Source organism: Hordeum vulgare, chromosome 2H (genome assembly GCF_904849725.1).
Source record: "Hordeum vulgare subsp. vulgare chromosome 2H, MorexV3_pseudomolecules_assembly, whole genome shotgun sequence".
In the NCBI taxonomy this organism is placed as follows: Eukaryota; Viridiplantae; Streptophyta; class Magnoliopsida; order Poales; family Poaceae; genus Hordeum; species Hordeum vulgare.
This window is the reverse complement of record NC_058519.1, coordinates 590,195,774-590,216,244: the sequence shown is the minus strand read 5'-3', so window position 1 is coordinate 590,216,244 and position 20,471 is coordinate 590,195,774. Positions and strand designations below refer to the sequence as shown.

General features: G+C 44.9%; 1 pseudogene across 1 annotated transcript; it reads right to left on the bottom strand.

Annotated features, from left to right (window-relative positions):
* Positions 1–5,549: 5,549 nt before the first annotated feature.
* On the bottom strand, positions 5,550–8,156 carry LOC123430659 (annotated as a pseudogene). Its single transcript, XR_006622969.1, has 9 exons — positions 8,048–8,156; positions 7,679–7,828; positions 7,426–7,563; positions 7,163–7,324; positions 6,934–6,957; positions 6,481–6,770; positions 6,259–6,367; positions 6,065–6,181; positions 5,550–5,956 (listed from the first exon to the last, which is right to left on the bottom strand). The product of XR_006622969.1 is annotated as a polygalacturonase ADPG1-like (transcript).
* Between the last annotated feature and the right edge of the window lie 12,315 nt (positions 8,157–20,471).

The window sequence follows — 20,471 nt, the reverse complement described above, 5'->3', positions numbered from 1 at the left end:
ATGCAAAAGTTACATCTTTAGAAAAATATTATATATAGCTAGGAAGATAACGAAGAAGAAGAAAAAGAATGAGAGGAGAAAAAGGAAAATAAGAAGAGGAAGAAAGGAGAAGAAGAGGAGAGGAAGAAGATGAGAAATAAATAAGAAGAGGAAAAAAGAAGAAAAAGAAGAGGAGAAGAAGAAAGGAATAGAGGAGAAAGAAGAAAAAAAATAGAGATTGCTTCTCTTCTATTCCTTTCTTCTTCTCCTCTTTTTATTTCTTCTTTTGTCTTCTTATTTTTTATCGGGTATGTCGTTGTCGATATACCCCCTCCCGATCGAACTTCAACACGAGGGGGGTACCGATATACCCCCTCCCTGATAACATTATTTTCCCAGGTATATGTATGTCGCGTCGTTGTCGATATAACCCCCTCCCGGATAACTTCGACATGAGGGGCGGTCGATATATATACCCACTCTTGACCGTGATAACTTATACCACGGGAGCACCCCCCTCGGCCCTCTCGCTCGACCAAAACTCTCGAGGACACCCAAACCCTAGAGAAAAAACGATGCTCGTCTCCTACCCCCTGCCGCCGCGCCCCTACCCGACAAACTATGTCGAGGCCACCCAAATTTACCAAGTTAAAAGAGCGTTGTCGTCGAGGCCACCCCAAACCCTTGATGCGTTGTGTCGAGGCCACCCCAAACCCTTGAAGCGTTGTCTAGGCCACCCCAAACCCTAGAGAAGCAGCGTCGAGGCCACTAACATGATTCCTTATTGTGATTAGCTAGCTAGTTCTACGTTTGCCACTAATATATATCCATCAGTACCATGTTTGAATAATAATTGACATGTTGTAAATATTTGTATAAACTATGGATCACTCCCGAGACGAAGCAACAGAAGTGATGTTGGGGGAGATAATCGCACAAGGAAGTGATGTCGTTGCGTCGTTTCTCTACGACACCGATGGTCAGGAAGGACCGGATGAAGAAGAGGGCTATGTTCATGATGGCTCCGGCGACCCATTAATGCCGGTACAAGAAGAGGGCTATGTTCATGATGGCTCCGGTGACCCAATGGAGGTACAAGAAGGAGACCGTGATGACGGCTCCGGTGACCGAACCGAGTCCGCCCAGGTATATATATATTAGTTAAGCCCGTGCTGACTAGTTAATTGATGCATTCATTGTTTTCATATGTACACATATTAATTAACTCTCGTCTTTCTTCTTTTTTCTCTAGCCCTCCGGATCGAGCTCAACTTTGGTAAAGAAACGAGGCCCGAAGAAAAAGTTGCGCTCGGATGAAAGGTTTGAGATCACAGCAATCGCGCGCGATGGCAAGCCAATTGAACCCATCCGGACAAGGGATGCATTTCGTGCTTAGTGCGGGGTTCTTGTTAGGGACAAGATCCCGATCAGTATCCAACAATGGTTAAAGCCAAAGAAGGAAGACCCTGAGGTGCCGACGTCTTATGTCTCCGATATGCAGAAAGAAGATCTTTGGACAATGCTTAAGGAAAATTTCACCCTACCGCCAGAGGAGGATCCAGAGAAGCCAGTTAAAGAGGAATTGATCGAGTCTCATGCTCTTAAGAAGATGGCAGAACTATTCAGGAGGTGGAAGAATGAGCTGAAAACGTTTGTCGACAAAGAAGAGACACCAGAATTCACTGGCCGGTTTGAGAAGATCAGAGATCAATGGCCCGCAGTTGTGGCCCACAAGACATCGGAAAAGAGTAAGAAGATGTCAGCGACAAACAAGAAAAATGTTGCAAAGAAGAAGCATCACCATCGCACGGGGTCAGGTGGTTACCTCAAAGCCCGACCTTTTTGGGACAAGGCTGAGAATGACCTGATTGCTAAAGGGCTCGAACGAGAAACATTGAGATGGCCAGACCGTTGCCGGACTTGGTTCTTCGGGGTTGGCGGAACCTTGGACCTTGTATGAGGGAAGTGCGTTTGGACGGAAGAGCAACTGCGAATACCCGTCACGAAGCTTCGACACTATATCGCCGCAGCACAGGAAGGGACGTTCATTCCAGACAGAGAGAAGGACGAGCTCACAATGGCCCTCGGGAATCCTGAGCACCCTGGACAGACACGAGGCACGCCAGGCTCCCTTCCGTGGAACGTTGGGTTTCCGGACGCAGGGGGTTACAAAACCCAGGAGAGGAGGAAGAAAGTGGAGCATAGCCAACTGCAGGTGCTGCACGAAAGGGTACAAGGGCTAGATGAACGAGAAGCAGATCACAGCAAACGACCTGCCGAAGCTTCCCCTGAAGCTACCCCGCCATCTTAGCGGAGAAGCAGCGTGGCTTCCACCGAGCAGACTCAGCAGCTGGAGCCTGTCTTCACGGGCTACCCTGTGGATGCTATCACAGAGTCTCAACATTGCCACCTTATGACGCGATGGATGACATTGAAAGTCAAGGCGTCTGTTGGCTCTGTTATACCTAATGAACCTGGCTCAACCTACCACGGCCAGCCGATTCCAGAAGGATATGCTAGGGTGATGGTGGATCAAATAACAGACGGATTTGAGGACCTTGAGCTTGACCACCCTACGGGTGAAGTGGAGATTCGGCTGAGTTCTTCTCTGAAGACTCCATGCCTATGGTGGAAGGAGCTCATCAACCTTCCGAACTGGACGCCTCCGCCTCCTCCTCCTCCGGCGAGTCAGGGCACTCCGCCTCCTCCTCCGCCTCCTCCGGCGAGTGATCAGGGCACTCAGCCTCCTTCTCTGGCGCGTGGCGGCACTTCGCCTCCTTCTCCGCCTGCGTCGGCGCGCCCGAGCAGCCAGCTGCCTCTTCCTTCTCCGCCTCGTCAACAAGGGCGGAAGAGACCCGCCGCCGCTCCGGCTCCTCCGGCGTGTCGTCCTTCTCCTCCGCCTCGTAAGAAAGGAAAGACAACCGCAACTGCTCTGTCTGCTTCGGCGTCTAGCAGTATAGCCAGAGGCAGGCAATACAGATACGGTCCTTCTCTGAAGACTCTAGAGAAGTTACCATACGAGAGGAGCCAGGAGGAAATCACGAAAATCATGGAAGCCGAAGTGAAGATCTTCTTTGAAGGGGTGAAAGCAAAAAAACATCCACCTCCGGAGGAGAAGATAGATCCGGTAAAAGCAAAGCGTACTCTGTCTGCCCTGAAGAAACCACCAAAGTCTCCGGCGAAAGGCAACTATGAGCGCATTATTAGAAAGTCATTTATCGGAGCGGAGCGGTCGGGAAGTACTATCAGTGATCAAAGGTTAGCAAAACTACGAGCTGGGAGTAAAGTTGCCCAGCTCGGCGAACAAGCGAACCAATCGTTCCCCCCGCTCCAGGTGTCTAGCGTCGTCGCGAATCACCCGAGCGGGATGGTGCCCGGTTATAACGATCTTGGAGATTACCTGCCCGACGATGCACATTTTGATTTCTTGGAGGTGGACGAACACAGATACGTGTACGGGAAGCCTCTCATCAAAGATGAAGAATCTCTAACAACGATGATGCGAAGATTCCATGATTGGTATATGAAAACCTGCACAGAGTCTGAGGGGAGGATTATTTTGACGCTCAGAGTTAAAGAGGAGCATGACCTCGTTGGAACTGATTTGTTGAATGTTCCATTTGAGGAGTTCTTCGAGTTTTTTAATCTAAAGGCCCTCGATAAGTCAATGATCACTTGCTACTGCCTGTAAGTAGTACTACTTCTGTCATTAAGTCTCTATATATAGGTCAGCTCTTTCATTGCATGCATCTTTAATTATTCTCACTATATTATGCAGATTCAAGATCGCCGAATTGAAGAAAAGACAAATCGGTGATATTTGGTTCATTAACACAAATCTCACAGATGCATATATGGTTAAATTTCAGGCCAAAGGTACCGAGGCCAAGCTGCTACAATCGTTTATATTAAATCAAAACAAAGCTATAATACTCCTCTCTTACAATTTCGAGTGAGTGTTACTGTCTTGTGCATATCCGGTTTCCCTTATTAGTCGAGGTTATAGTAATGTAATTGATGAGTTATGCATGCGTGCGCAGGTTTCACTATATTCTCCTAGAGATTACGCTTGAGCAGGGACTAATAACCGTCTTAGAATCGAGACGAAAAGATCCCAAGAAGTACGCGGACATGACTGAAATTCTAGAGAAGTAAGTTAAATCTATCGTTATCGCACCATATCGGCAACTTCAATTTGTTCATTTCCTGATATCAAGTAATTGTTTTCTTTGTCTGGCAGGGTTTGGAGTAAATTCATCTCAAAAACTCTGGAATTGCCAAAGAAGCTGCAGTTTAGACACCCGAAAGTAAGTACTATAGTAGCATATATGTTCCACGCATCTCCTAGTGATTCAAGCGCTAGTTTCATCAATACCATTTAGCATGCTTGCTAATTATCAGTTTGGTTGAGCTCTATTTCTTGTAAAGTGGTTGTGTCAGGAAGAAGGGACTAATTACTGTGGATACTACATTTGCGAGTCCATCCGCCACACGACCTGTGAGCGGGGCTACTCCGAGAAACAATATGAAGTGCGTAAATAATTATATTCACAATTTTATTTTATTACCATCATCTGTGTTCAGTTTCATTTATTCATATATATGTATTGACCCCCTTCTTCAAATTAGATATTTCGGATGCGAGATGAACTCCTAGCACCAGATCGTATGCGAGGAATTCAAGAGGAATTGACAGCATTCTTTCTTGACCACGTGATCGTTAAAGACGGAGAATACTATGTGGACCCTGCAAGGTTCAATTTTAATTAGGAGATTATATTGTAAAAGATACTTATATTGTATATATGTAGCCAGTAGCGTCGGATAGATATACGAGAACTTGTTGTTCGACCAATCTCTCAGAGAAGGAGAGGTGGTCGATATCACTTCTCTTTGTATGCATCTGTTCATGACGATCTTCTGTTTCCTTCATTTGCTTAACTAGCTAGCGTGTCTAGTCCTCTCTATACGTATAGTACGTAGCGTCGACCAAGCACGGAGATAATAAAGGACACTTCTCTCTATTAATTAGCATGCCAACACAATATATGAAGCACCTAAATTAACCCTCCAAAACCCCCAAACCCTTCCCCCCTTTAAAAAAATCCAACACCTGAGATGTTGACGCGTGGTTGCCTATTGGTCCCGCTTGGTGCCACCAACCGGGACCAAAGGGCCTCCTGCCTGGGCTCGCCGCACCGGCCACGTGGAGGCCCATCTGTCACGGTTTATGCAAGAACCGGGACTAAAGGTTTAGGACATTAGTACCGACACTTTAGTCCCGGTTCAAAAACCGGGACAAATGGCCCTCACGAACCGGGACAATAGGTCCTTTTTCTACTAGTGGATGCTTTGTGTCGAGGTGCTCTTGTCGGGGGTCACTTGACATAGTAGCAATGTCGGGTTTGTGGATGTTGTTTACTCAGAGAGTCCGACGGGGACCGTCTGCACGGTTGTGGGGTTTGTTGCTATGTGACTAGTTAGTCCGTGCTCAGTTTATAATGGTTTTTGTCCGGTTTTCTGTAAATTAATTAGGCAATTCTCTTCTTTTTAATTAATGACAAGGCAAAAGTTTTGACTCCGTTTAAAAAACACAGTGAAAAACATGATTTATTGCATGTGTTTGCTCAGTCAGGTTCAACCGGGCCGGAGATGCATGCGGTCTAAAATTCATGCAGCAAACCAAAAGGCGCCCATACAAACAGCCACCCAAAACCAAGAGCACTTCTAAACCCTGTGCTGGACGTTATTGTTATCGAAGGCAAGGGATCTTGGGGTAGACGTATCCGGAGGTGTCCCCTTGCACGTTCCGGCAACGGGCCACGGTTCCTCCGCCGTCCGCCGCCGTGATCGCCACGGAGTTGACGTGGATGTTCGTGCAGCTGCCGCTCTCACTGCAGTCGAACTCGACGGCCGTCTTCCGCCTCGAAGTCCCGCTCAGGTTCGTGTACGTTATGTTGCTCAGCGCCACCGCCCCCTGCAGCAAATTAGGAAACCCGGCCCCAGAAGACGCACAAAGATTAGTACTGGCTGGTGCACACGTATATATACAGATCGTCCAGCAGCTAACGGACACGAGCACTACCATATTGTTTGGGACATGGTGGCGGTCTACGTAGAACTGGTTGATGACCACAGGATGTTCCACGTTGGTGAAGTTTATGTCGGTGAACGAGATGGATTTCGCGTAGCCTTTCCCACCCTGCAGCGCGAAGAAACAGTATAAGAGAAGGCCGTGCTTCAACTTTGCTTCATGACGTGTCGAGCACTTTAGTGTACCTGCCACGTCTTGATCCTTGCCCCATTCATCGTGTTGATGAACTGGACATTTCTCACGTCGATGTACTCCACGGATACAGCCGCTCCTTTCTTGCCCAGGCTCCCCACACTAGCCAAGAAACACAAGCCCGGCGCATCACAGAGTTTCCTCTTCGAGTGCATGGTGATGGTAATAGAAAATGCAGAGTGGAATGGAAGAAGCCTATTGTAAACCTTTGTTACCTTACACCATGGCCGGGGCCGCAGACGATTCCGTCGACGGTAACGAATCGGGTCCCGGAGCCGATGGAGACGCAGTCGTCGCCGGTGCCGATGGTTGATCCGGTGACGCGGACGTGATCACTCCGGTCGATGTGCACGCCGTCGGTGTTGGGGCTGTCCCAGGGCGCGGTGATGGTCAGCTGCGCCACATTGACGTTGCTGCTCATGCTGACGGCGATGTGCATCTGCGGGCTGTCCTTGCTGTGGAATTGGCTCAGCTCCACGTCGATGCAGTTCATGACCACCAAGCCCTGGATCGATCCATGCAGCGATACGTATGCAACGATGTTACATGCAAGTCGATTTACCTAGACGATATACTTGCATTCTATACTACTTTTAATATAAGACGATTTTGCAGTTCAATCTAAACTTTAATTTGCAGTCTTACAGAGGGGGTATGTTTGTACTAACCGTCGGTGCACGAGATATACAGTCCTGACAGAAAAGAACAGTAATAGGTGAGTGAAAACTGATGTGAAAAAAAAAGGTGAGTGGGGATGCTAAATGCATCGTTTTAAAGAAAAGATAGACAATTAAATACTTTCTCTCGCAAGAAGATTTGGCAAATAAATCAAAAGGCACAAATGCAAGGAGGAATTAAAAGATTTTCTTTCTTGAAAGAGGTGAGTTGGGCTCTCACAGCATGGTCTTTGCATTTCTTCCTCCACCACGTCCCGCCTCTGCCGTCGAGCAAGCCGGTGCTGCCGCCGGTAACCGTGAGCCCGTGAACCTGGTAGAACATCAGCCAATATTCCAGTTCTCTCCATGCGCCCGCCGGCGGCGCCGTAATCGTGCCCATGACCTACGACAGTCGAAGCCACTGACCGTCAGACGAAGCCGTGCAAACCACGGCCCAGATTCTAAGAGGAGATCAGGAAAGATGAACGGTGCATGCGTGCGTGCCTGGACGGTAATTCTGGTGGAGGCGCAGGGCCCGCTGAACCTGGTGGGGCCGACGATGAAGGAGTTGGCCGCCGGCACGAGCAGCGTCGCCGGCGAGCCCCTGGCGCGACACGCCGCGGTCCATGCGTCCACGAACGCCTTCCCATGCAGTACAGATAGTGAGCGCACATCCATCACGTACGTAGGGGAGTCATTTCGATGGAGAGCGCAACGGCAACTCGGGCATCGCGCGCGTGCGTGCGTGAGTACGTACCTTGGTGTCGTCCGTGGTGCCGTCGCCTCGAGCACCGTACTCCTTGACGTTGAACACGCCGTCCACCCTGCCGGCGGCGGCGACGAGCTCACTACACCACGCGAGGCCGGCGAGGAGCAGGATGGCCGGGCGGAGGATGCCGATGATACCCTGCGAGAATAATCAGTAAGCACGTCTTACACAGACACACATGCATAGTCTCAATTGATCATAGACCACCAGTACGATACTTTACTGGTGGTTACTACTCTGAACTAGGGATGAAATCTGAACATCAGTTCGAGCAAACTTTGTGAAATCCAGTAATATATACAGTGTGTGCACTACTCAGGTTATGTGATCCGTCCTAGACGACATTAGTACACGTACCATAGGTGTAGGGGCTCGTAAGGTCGTTCACGCGTGAAAAACTATTGTGGAATCACTACTCTCGCTGCAGTCTCTGAGTGAGTGGAATCATGTGCCAGGCGCTCTGTTCGATCCTAAAATGCTTTGCCGTGGGGGTATATATATGTATGGGGGCGGCACCTTTTCTTCATTTATTTTTTGAAACCGGCGGCACCGTTTGTTTTGGTGTTGAAGATTGCCCAAGTAATGTTGAAGCCACATCTAGTATTTTGCCATATCATGTACGTATCTGTCAACGCTCACCGGTACTGGATGGATCCTTCGTCATGTTCTCTCGCGGAAGATATGAAGATCGATGGAGTGACATTTACGTTTGCCACGCAAAATAAAAGATATATATGTTCGATCCCACAGATGTAATGCTTAATCGCCCCAAATAAAACGTGCAAACAATTTCGGTGCACTTTGAATGCTTATATCTTAGTATGATTCATTCATAGTAGGTAAAGATCTAATGTAGCATCCTATTTAATGAGGAAAGTGAAAGCAACCATATCTCAATCTATATCTATATGTAGATCTCAATCTCTACTTCTAAAAAAGGAGTCTGTAGGTCGTTTCATTCGTCTGCACGCATTCATTAATGCTTAAAATTGTCTCAGATATCTTTTGTTTAATTCCTACACATATACATGCAATTAATTAGTTAGACCCGCTAATTTGGGAAGTATAATCAAGCGTTGGGTGGAAAGATCACATTAATTATGAATAGTATCATTCTTTGGACAGAATAATCCCATTAATTATGAAAAGTATCATTATTTGGATAAGAGGGCCATGTTAATTATGGAAACTATTATCGAGCATTAGACAGTCGGATCATGTTAATTATAGAGAGTATTATTTTTGGAAAGAAAAATCATGTTAATTATGAAAAGAATCATCGAGTGTTGAACATAATGATCATGTTAATTATGGAGAGTATCGTTCTTCGGATGTGATTATCATCGAGACTTAGCGAGAGGATCACGTTAAATATGAAAAATATCACCTAGTTATAAATGCAAACTAATTTGAAACCAAACACCGAATCAATTTAGAAATCAAGTCATTAATGCAATTAATTAGTCAAAAAATTAATTACATGTGCAAGTAATTAAGTCTGTTTATGTTAAGATTTTTTCCATCAAATCAATTAAGAAATCAGGCAATTAATACAATCAACTAACTAGTGAGTCACTTAAGAGCATGGTTAATAATACAACCAACAATCGGCTATAAGAAGTTGCTGTGTTATAGAGCCAACCTAATACAACCTAAGGTGCCCAAGGAGCGTGCTTTAAGGTCGATCCGGTCGAGAGGCGGTTATGGAAGACTATTCACCCATGCAACCTTCACCCAATCAATCTTCCTCGTACCATCATCTTCCTATCTATGCATTATTTCCATCATGAACCGAGTGCTGCAACGGACGGTCCGATGAGCACAAATGGATCAACCCATCATCCACCATCCTAAGAGGACAAAGTGAGCGATGGGGAATCTACACACATCTCCTAGCATACCTCTACCTCCATCTTTCTAATTTAATCAGCACTATAACAGACTGGTGGCATCTGCAACATGTTCTACCAACATATGCAACATGTCACCTCCAAGATGTAATATAGCACTCTATTTTATGTCGAAAGTGAAATCAACCATATCTTAATCTAGATATAGATCTTAATATCTCAAATACGTGTTCTCCCATGAAGTATATCAAAAATAGTTGTTTTAGATGCAACATTAACGTGTAGTGTAGTGAGACTGCAATATATGTGGAAGTGCATCCAATCCCTTGGTGGTTTTAGTAATTAATAACAACGTATATGCCATTAAACTAATAATTTTCTAAAATACCTTTTAGAGAAGTTCAATGATGGCATGGCTTAAGTGCTTGTGGACCCCTCAAAATGCTAAGGACATGGATTTGCTAAAAGCTTCAAGACTCTACATCTTTTGTTAAGTGATATTTGATCACATTGAGTCCATAGGAAAAGTTAATACTATTAAGGTATTTATGATGACTCAATTGCTCAAAATGTTAGAGATGTGCTGCCAATACCCTCAACCACATTCTTGAAACAATCTGTCTAAAACCCAAAATTCCAAACTTGGCCCCATCGATTCACATCTATTCGGTCCCATCGAAGAGATAGCCACAACCAAATCCTAACATCTCGGTGCTACCGATACTGCGTTCGGTAAGACTTAAAAGTAGTGACCGACTTGTTGGAGTCGATTAAAGTACTCTCGAAACCTCTAAGACAAAACAATCGGAATCTCCAAGTCGTTGGGACTGCCTAAGTTAGAACCTTTTGCACTAGTTAGGCCCACCAAGACTTTATTTCGGTGTCACCGAGTTTTCACTAAAGTTGTAATGCTTGGATTTTCGGTGGAAGCTATTTATACCCCTCCACTGATGACCCACAAGTATAGGAGATCAATCGTAGTCCTTTCGATAAGTAAGAGTGTCGAACCCAACGAGGAGGAGAAGGCTCTGATAAACGATTTTCAGCAAGGTAATAACTGCAAGCACTCAAAGTAGCGATAACAAGTGAAGGAGTAGTGGGGTGAAACGTAGCAAGCGAAAAGTAACAAGTAACAAGTAGTAGCAACGGTGCAGCAAGTGGCCCAATCCCTTTTGTAGCAAGGGACAAGCCTGAACAAAGTCTTATAAGAGGAAAAACGCTCCCGAGGACACACGGGAATTTCTGTCATGCTAGTTTCATCATGTTCATATGATTCACGTTCGTTACTTTGATAGTTTGATATGTGGGTGGACCGGCGCTTGGGTACTGCCCTTACTTGGACAAGCATCCCACTTATGATTAACCCCTCTCGCAAGCATCCGCAACTACGAAAGAAGAATTAAGACAACGTCTAACCATAGCATTAAACTAGTGGATCCAAATCAGCCCCTTACGAAGCAACGCATAGACTGGGGGTTTAAGCTTCTGTCACTCCAGCAACCCATCATCTACTTACTACTCCCCAATGCCTTCCTCTAGGCCCAAATATGGTGAAGTGTTATGTAGTCGATGTTCACATAACACCACTAGAGGAAAAACAACATACAACATATCAAAATACCGAACGAATACCAAATTCACATGACTATTATTAGCATGACTTATCCCATGTCCTCAGGAACAAAAGTAACTACTCATAAAGCATAATCATAATCATGATCAGAGGTGTAATGAATAGCATCAAGGATCTGAACATAAACTCATCCACCAAGTAATCCAACTAGCATCAACTACAAAGAGTAATCAACACTACTAGCAACCTTACAAGTACCAATCGGAGTCGCGAGACGGAGATTGGTTACAAGAGATGAACTAGGGATTGGAGAGGAGATGGTGCTGATGAAGATGTTGATGAAGATGCCTCCCCTCCGAGGAGAGGAGTGTTGGTGATGACGATGGCGACGATTTCCCCCTCCGGGAGGGAAGTTTCCCCGGCAGGATCGTCCTGCCGGAGCTCTAGATTGGATCTGCTCAAGTTCCACCTCGTGGTGGCGGAGAAACCACGAAAAAGCTCCGCCTTGATTTTTTTTTTCCGGACGAAACCCTTCATATAGCAAAAGAGGGGGCCAGTGGGCCGCCAGGGTGCCCACAAGCCCTGTTGCCGCGACCAGGGGGTAGGCCGCGGCAACCAGGATTGTGGGCCCCTGGTTGCTCCCCTCTGACACTTCTTTCGCCCAGTATTTTTTATAAAATCCAAAAAAAATTCACGTTGATTTTCAGGGCAGTTGGAGTTGCACAGAATAGAGCACTCAGACTTGCTCCTTTTCCAGTCCAGAATTCCAGCTGCCGGTATTATCCCTCTTCAAATAAACCTTGCAAAATAAGAGAGAAAAGGCATAAGTAATGTTCCACAAAGTGTAATAACAGTCCATAAAGCGATAAATATCAACATGAAAGCATGATGCAAAATGGACGTATCAACTCCCCCAAGCTTAGACCTCGCTTGTCCTCAAGCGAAAACCAAGACCCAAAACATGTCCACATGTTTAGGGATGAAGGTGTCGATAAAACATAATACAGACATGAGGGCATCATGATCACACATAGAACAACAATACATCATAGAGATTCTTATGGGAAAGTAACAATTCCTTCAGAAAGCAAAGTATGAAACAAAAACTTTACCGAGAAGTAGCCAACAACAGTCCATAGTCATTGAAGCAATTGCAATTTATCATATCATCAGAAAGAGTCAAATAAGAACTTGTAAAGCAAATCCACATACTCAATCATCTCTTTTGTTTTCCACAATTGTTACAACTCACGTGGTACTCATGGTATCGAAGTTTCAGTTGGACACACAGAAAGATAGGGGCTTATAGTTTTGCCTCCCAACCATTTACCTCAAGGGTAAAGTCAACAATAATAAAGCATAAGTACTCAGCTCCAAGTTGAAATATGAATATAGATCTTTCCCAAGCATATGACGTTGACCAAGGAAAAGGCTAAATAAGGAATTGGTGAAGATCACCACGACTCTTACAAGGGAAAAAAGTAAAGGTACAAGATAGGCCCTTCGCAGAGGGAAGCATAGGTTGTCATGCGCTTTTGAGGTTTGGATGCGTGTCCTCTTAGTGCGGAGGAACGTCACTTTATATTGCCTCCTGTGATAAAGAACTTTATTATGTTGTCTGTCGCTTTTATGTCTTCCTCATCACAGGTTCGTACAAAGCTTATTCTCCACACACTATCAGATCATACATATTAGAGAGCAATTTTTATTGCTTGCACCGATGACAACTTACTTGAGAGATCTTATTCAATCCATAGGTAGGTATGGTGGACACTCATGGCAAAACTGGGTTGAAGGTTTATGGATGCACAAGTAGTATCTCTACTTGGTGCGGGAGTTTTGGCTAATATGAGGTGGAAGCAATCGTCACATGCTAAGGGATCTCTAATCATATAACATTGTTTGGAACCAAACAAACACAATTCATTACATTGTCTTCCTTGTCCAACATCTACTTCTAGGCATGTACTAGTTTGGTGAGTGCTCACAATTATAGAAAGTGTCTAAGATGATATATTTATATCTGAACCTCTCTTTCCTTATTACTTCTTATTAATTGCAGCAATGACTGAGGTCTATGTTGGTCTACTCTCAACAAGTTTCTGTTGGGGAACTTCGCATGGGAAACAAAAAATTTCCTACGCGCACGAAGACCTATCATGGTGATGTCCATCTACGAGAGGGGATATTCGATCTACGTACCCTTGCAGATCGCACAACAGAAGCGTTAGTGAACGCGGTTGATGTAGTGGAACGTCCTCACGTCCCTCGATCCGCCCCGCGAACCGTCCCGCGATCAGTCCCACGATCTAGTGCCGAACGGACGGCACCTCTGCGTTCAGCACACGTACAGCTCGACGATGATCTCGGCCTTCTTGATCCAGCAAGAGAGATGGAGAGGTAGATGAGTTCTCCGGCAGCGTGACGGCGCTCCGGAGGTTGGTGGTGATCTAATCTCAGCAGGGCACCGCCCGAGCTCCGCAGAAACGCGATCTAGAGGTAAAACTGTGGAGATATGTGGTCGGGCTGCCGTGGCAAAAGTTTTCTCAAATCAGCCCTAATACCTGAGCATATATAGGAGGGAGGGGGAGGGAAGAGGCAGCATCAAACCCTCAAGGTTTGGCCGAAATTGGAGGTGGAGGAGTCCTACTCCAATCCTACTTGGAGTAGGATTCCACCTTCCCACTTGGAAACTCTTTCCACCTTGTGTTTTTTCCTTCTCAAACCTTATGGGCCTTAGTGGGAACTTATTCCAGCCCACTAGGGGCTGGTTTATCTCTTCCCATAGCCCATGAGACCCCTTGGGGCGTGACACCCCTCCCGATGGTCCCCGGCACCCCTCCCGGCACTCCCGGTACACTACCGATGAGCCCGAAACTTTTCCGGTGACCAAAACAGGACTTCCTATATATCAATCTTTACCTCCGGACCATTCCGGAGCTCCTCGTGACGTCCTGGATCTCATCCAGGACTCCAAAAAACATTTGGTAACCAACCATATAACTCAAATACGCATAAAAGCACGTCAAACCTTAAGTGTGCAGACCCTGCGGGTTCGAGAACTATGTAGACATGACCCGAGTGACTCCTCGGTCAATATCCAATAGCGGGACCTGGATGCCCATATTGGATCCTACATATTCTCCGAAGATCTTATCGGTTGAACCTCAGTGTCAAGGATTCATAGAATCCCGTATGTCATTCCCTTTGTCCTTCGGTATGTTACTTGCCCGAGATTCGATCGTCAGTATCCGCATACCTATTTCAATCTCGTTTACCGGCAAGTCTCTTTACTCGTTCCGTAATACAAGATCCCGCGACTTACACTAAGTCACATTGCTTGCAAGGCTTGTGTGTGATGTTGTATTACCGAGTGGGCCCCGAGATACCTCTCCGTCACACGGAGTGACAAATCCCAGTCTCGATCCATACTAACTCAACGAACACCTTCAGAGATACCTGTAGAGCATCTTTATAGTCACCCAGTTACGTCGCGACGTTTGATACACACAAAGCATTCCTCTGGTGTCAGTGAGTTATATGATCTCATGGTCATAGGAACAAATACTTGACACGCAGAAAACAGTAGCAACAAAATGACACGATCAACATGCTACGTCTATTAGTTTGGGTCTAGTCCATCACATGATTCTCCTAATGATGTGATCCCGTTATCAAGTGACAACACTTTCCTATGGTCAGGAAACCTTGACCATCTTTGATCAACGAGCTAGTCAACTAGAGGCTTACTAGGAACAGTGTTTTGTCTATGTATCCACACATGCACTGTGTTTCCAATCAATACAATTATAGCATGGATGATAAACGATTATCATGAACAAAGAAATATAATAATAACTAATTATTATTGCCTCTAGGGCATATTTCCAACTGTCTCCCACTTGCACTAGAGTCAATAATCTAGTTCACATCACCATGTGATTCCAACGGATCCAACACCCATATAGTTATGGGGTCTCATCACGTTTTGCTCGTGAGAGAGGTTTTAGTCAACTGTTCTGAAACTTTGAGATCCGTGTGTTCTTTATAAATCTTTATGTCATCTTATATGTGCTATTCGGAAATACTCCAAATATCTACTCTACTATACGAATCCGTTTCACTACTCATAGTTATTCGGATTAGTGTCAAAGCTTGCATCGACGTAACCCTTTACGATGAACTCTTTAACCACCTCCATAATCGAGAAAAAATTCCTTAGTCCATCAGTTACAAAGGATAAATTTTGACCGCTGCTAGTGATTCAATCATGGATCACTCTCTGTACCTCTCAATAGACTTTGAGTCAAGGCACTCATCAGGTGCGGTACCCAGCATGGCATACTTCAGATTCTACGACCAAGGCATAGAAGACGACCTTCGTCTATTCTCTTTATTCTGCCGGGGTCGGGTTTTGAGTCTTACTCAAATTCACACCTCACAACGCAACCCAGAACTCCTTCTTTGTTGATCTATTTTGAACTCCTTCAAAAACATGTCAAGGCATGCATCTTGTTGAAACTTCTATTAAGTGCTTTCGATCTATCTTCATAGATCTTTGATGCTCAACGTTCAAGTAGCGCAATCCAGGTACTCCTTTGAAAACTCCTTTCAAACAACCTTGTATGCTTTACAGAAATTCTACATTACTTCTGATCCACAATATGTCAACCACATATACTTATCAGAAATTCTATAGTGCTCCCACTCACTTCTTTGGAAATACAAGTTTCTCATAAGCCTTGTACAAACCCAAAATCTTTGATCATCTCATCAAAGTGTATATCCAACTCCGAGATGCTTGCACCAGTCCATTGAAGGATCGCTGGAGCTTGCATACTTGCTAGTATCTTTAGGATCGACAAAACCTCCTGGTTGTATCACATACAATGTTTGCTCAAGGAAACCGTCGAGGAAACAATGTTTTGACATCGTATGTGCAATATTTCATAAATAATGCAGCAACTACTAACATAATTCTAACAGACTTTCAGCATCGCTACGAGTGAGAAAGTCTCATCATAGTCAACTGTTTGATCTTGTCGGAAACATCTTTGCGACAAGTCGAGCTTTTCTTAATAGTGACATATCACCATCATCGTCTGTCTTCCTTTTAAAGATCCATCTCTACTCAATAGTCCTATGACCATCAAGTAGTTCTTCCAAAGTCTACACTTTGTTTTCATACATGGATCCTCTCTCGGATTTCATGGCTTCCAGCCATTTGTCGGAATCCGGGCCCACCATTGCTTTCTCCATAACTCGTAGGTTCACTGTTGCTCAACAACATGACCTCCAAGACAGGGTTACCGTACCACTCTGCAGTAGTACGCGACCTTGTCAACCTACGAGGTTTGTAGTAACTTGATCTGATGCTCGATGATCACCATCATCAGCTTTCACTTCAATTGGTGTAGCGCCACGGGAAAAACTTCCTGCGCCCTGCTACACACTGGTTGAAGTGATGGTTCAATAACCTCATCAAGTTCTACCACCCTCCCACTCAATTCTTTCGAGAGAAACCTTTCCTCGAGTAAGGATCCGTTTCTAGAAACAAACACTTTGCTTTCGGATCTGAGATAGGAGATGTACCCAACTATTTTGGATATCCTATGAAGATGCATTTATCCGCTTTGGGTTTGAGCTTATTCGGCTGAAAACTTTTTCACACAAGTGTCGAAGCCCCAAACTTTCAAGAAACGATAGTTTAGATTTCTCTAAACCTCAGTCTATACTGTGTCATCTCAACGGAAATACGCGGTGCCCTATTTAAAGTGAATGCGGTTGTCTCTAACGCATAACCCATAAACGATAGTGGTAATTCTATAAGAGACATCATAGCATGCACCATACCAAATAGTGCGTGGCTATGACGTTCAGACACATCATCACACTATGATGTTTCAGGTGGCATGAACTGCGAAACAATTTCCACATTGTCTTAACTCCGTACCAAAACTCGTAACTCAGATATTCATTTCTATGACCATATCGTAGACAGTTTATCCTCTTGTTACGACGAACTTCACTCCTGAAACAAAATTGAATTTTTCAACATTTCAGACTTGTGATTCATTAAGTAAATACTCTTGTATCCGCTCAAATCGTCATTGAAGTAAGAACATAATGATATCCACTGCGTGCCTCAGCACCCATTGGACTGCATACATAAAAATGTATCACTTCCAACAAGTTACTATCTTGTTTCATCTCAATGAAAACAAGGCCTTGCTCATGTGGTATGATTTGCATGTCACTAGTGATTCAAAATCAAGTGAGTATAAAGATCCATCAGCATGGAGCCTCTTCATGCAATTTATACCAACATGACTCAAGCGGCAGTGCCACAAGTAAGTGGTACTATCATCATTACCTCGTGTCTTTTGGTACCAATATCATGAACATGTGTAACACTACGATCGAGATTCAATAAACCATCGAAGGTGATTATTCAAGCAAATAGAGTAACCATTATTCTCTTTAAATGAATAATCGTATTGCAATAAACACGATCCAATCATGTTCATGCTTAACGCAAGCACCAAATAACAATTATTTAGGTTTAACACCAATCCCGATGGTAGAGGGAGCGTGCGACGTTTGATCATATCAACCTTGGAAACACTTCCAACACGTATCGTCACCTCGCCTTTAGCTAGTCTCCGTTTATGCTGTAGCTTTCATTTCGTGTTACTAATCACTTAGCAGCCGAACCGGTATCCAATACCCTCGTGCTACTAGGAGTACTAGTAAAGTACACATCAACATCATGTATATCAAATATACTTCTTTCGACTTTCGCCAGCCTTCTTATCTACCAAGTATCTAGAGTTGCTCCGCCTCACTGACTGTTCCCCTCATTACAGAAGCACTTAGTCTCGGGTTTGGGTTTAATCTTGGGTCTCTTCATTAGTGCAGCAACTGTTTTGCCGTTTTCACGAAGTATCCCTTCTAGCCCTTGCCTTTCTTGAAACTTAGTGGTTTTACTAACCATCAACCATTGATGCTCCTTCTTGATTTCTACTTTCGCAGTGTCAAACATCGCGAATCGCTCAAGGATCATTGTATCTATCCTTGATATGTTATAGTTCATCATGAATCTCTCACAGCTTGGTGACAGTGACTTTGGAGAACCATCACTATCTCATCTGGAAGATTAACTCCCACTTGATTCAAGCGATTGTCGTACTCGGACAATCTGAGCACACGCTCAACGATTGAGCTTTTCTCCTTTACTTTGTGGACAAAGAATCTTGTCGGAGGTCTCGTACCTCTTAACAAGGGCACAAGCATGAAATCACAATTTCATCTCTTTTAGAACATCACTTATGTTCCGTGACGTTTCAAAGCGTCTTCGGCGCCTTGCTTCTAAGCCATTAAGTATTTTGCACTGAACTATCGTGTAGTCATCAGAAACGTGTATGTCGGATGTTCAGGGCATCCACAGACGATGCTTGAGGTGCAGCACACCGAGTGGTGCATTAAGGACATAAGCCTTCTGTGCAGCAACGAGGACAATCCTCTACAAAGTTTGCTACTATCAACTTTCAACTAAATTTTCTCTAGGAACATATAAAAACAGTAGAGCTATAGCGCAAGCTACATCGTAATTTGCAAAGACCATTAGACTATGTTCATGACAATTAGTTCAATTAATCATATTACTTAAGAACTCCCACTCAAAAAGTACATCTCTCTAGTCATTTGAGTGGTACATGATCCAAATCCACTATCTCAAGTCCGATCATCACGTGAGTCGAGAATAGTTTCAGTGGTAAGCATCTCTATGCTAATCATATCAACTATACGATTCATGCTCGACCTTTCGGTCTCATGTGTTCCGAGGCCATGTCTGCACATGCTAGGCTCATCAAGCTTAACCCGAGTGTTCCGCGTGTGCAACTGTTTTGCACCCGTTGTATGTGAACGTTGAGTCTATCACACCCGATCATCACGTGGTGTCTCGAAACGAAGAACTATCGCAACGGTGCACAGTCGGGGAGAACACAATTTCGTCTTGAAATTTTAGTGAGAGATCACCTCATAATTCTACCGTCGTTCTAAGCAAGATAAGGTGCATAAAGGATTAACATCACATGCAATTCATAAGTGACATGATATGGCCATCATCATGTGCTTCTTGATCTCCATCACCAAAGCACCGGCACGATCTTCTTGTCACCGGCGTCACACCATGATCTCCATCATCATGATCTCCATCAACGTGTCGCCATCGGGGTTGTCGTGCTACTCATGCTATTACTACTAAAGCTACATCCTAGAAAAATAGTAAACGCATCTGCAAGCACAAACGTTAGTTTAAAGACAACTCTATGGCTCCTGCCGGTTGCCGTACCATCGACGTGCAAGTCGATATTTAACCATTACAACATGATCATCTCATACATCCAATATATCACATCACATCATTGGCCATATCACATCACAAGCATACCCTGCAAAAACAAGTTAGACGTCCTCTAATTGTTGTTGCATGTTTTACGTGGTGTCCATGGGTATCTAGTAGGATCACATATTACTTACGCAAACACCACAATGGAGATATATGAATTGCTATTTAACCTCATCCAAGGACCTCCTCGGTCAAATCTGATTCAACTAAAGTTGGAGAAACCGACACTCGCCGGTCATCTTTGAGCAACGGAGTTACTCGTAGCGTTGAAACCAGTCTCTCGTAAGCGTACGAGTAATGTCGGTCCGAGCGGCTTCGATCCAACAATACCGCGGAATCAAGAAAATACTAAGGAGGGCAGCAAAACGCACATCACCACCCACAAAAACTTTTCTGTTCTACTCGAGATTACATCTCCGCATGAACTTAGCTCATGATGCCACTGTTGGGGAACTTCGCATGGGAAACAAAAAATTTCCTACGCGCACGAAGACCTATCATGGTGATGTCCATCTACGAGAGGGGATATTCGATGTACGTACCCTTGCAGATCTCACAGCAGAAGCGTTAGTGAACGCGGTTGATGTAGTGGAACGTCCTCACGTCCCTCGATCCGCCCCGCGAACCGTCCCGCGATCAGTTCCACGATCTAGTGCCGAACGGACGGCACCTCCGCGTTCAGCACACGTACAGCTCGACGATGATCTCGGCCTTCTTGATCCAGCAAGAGATACAGAGAGGTAGATGAGTTCTCCGGCAGCGTGACGGCGCTCCGGAGGTTGGTGGTGATCTAATCTCAGCAGGGCTCCGCCCGAGCTCCGCAGAAACGCGATCTAGAGGTAAAACCGTGGAGATATGTGGTCGGGCTGCCGTGGCAAAAGTTTTCTCAAATCAGCCCTAATACCTCAGTATATATAGGAGGGAGGGGGAGGGAAGAGGCAGCCT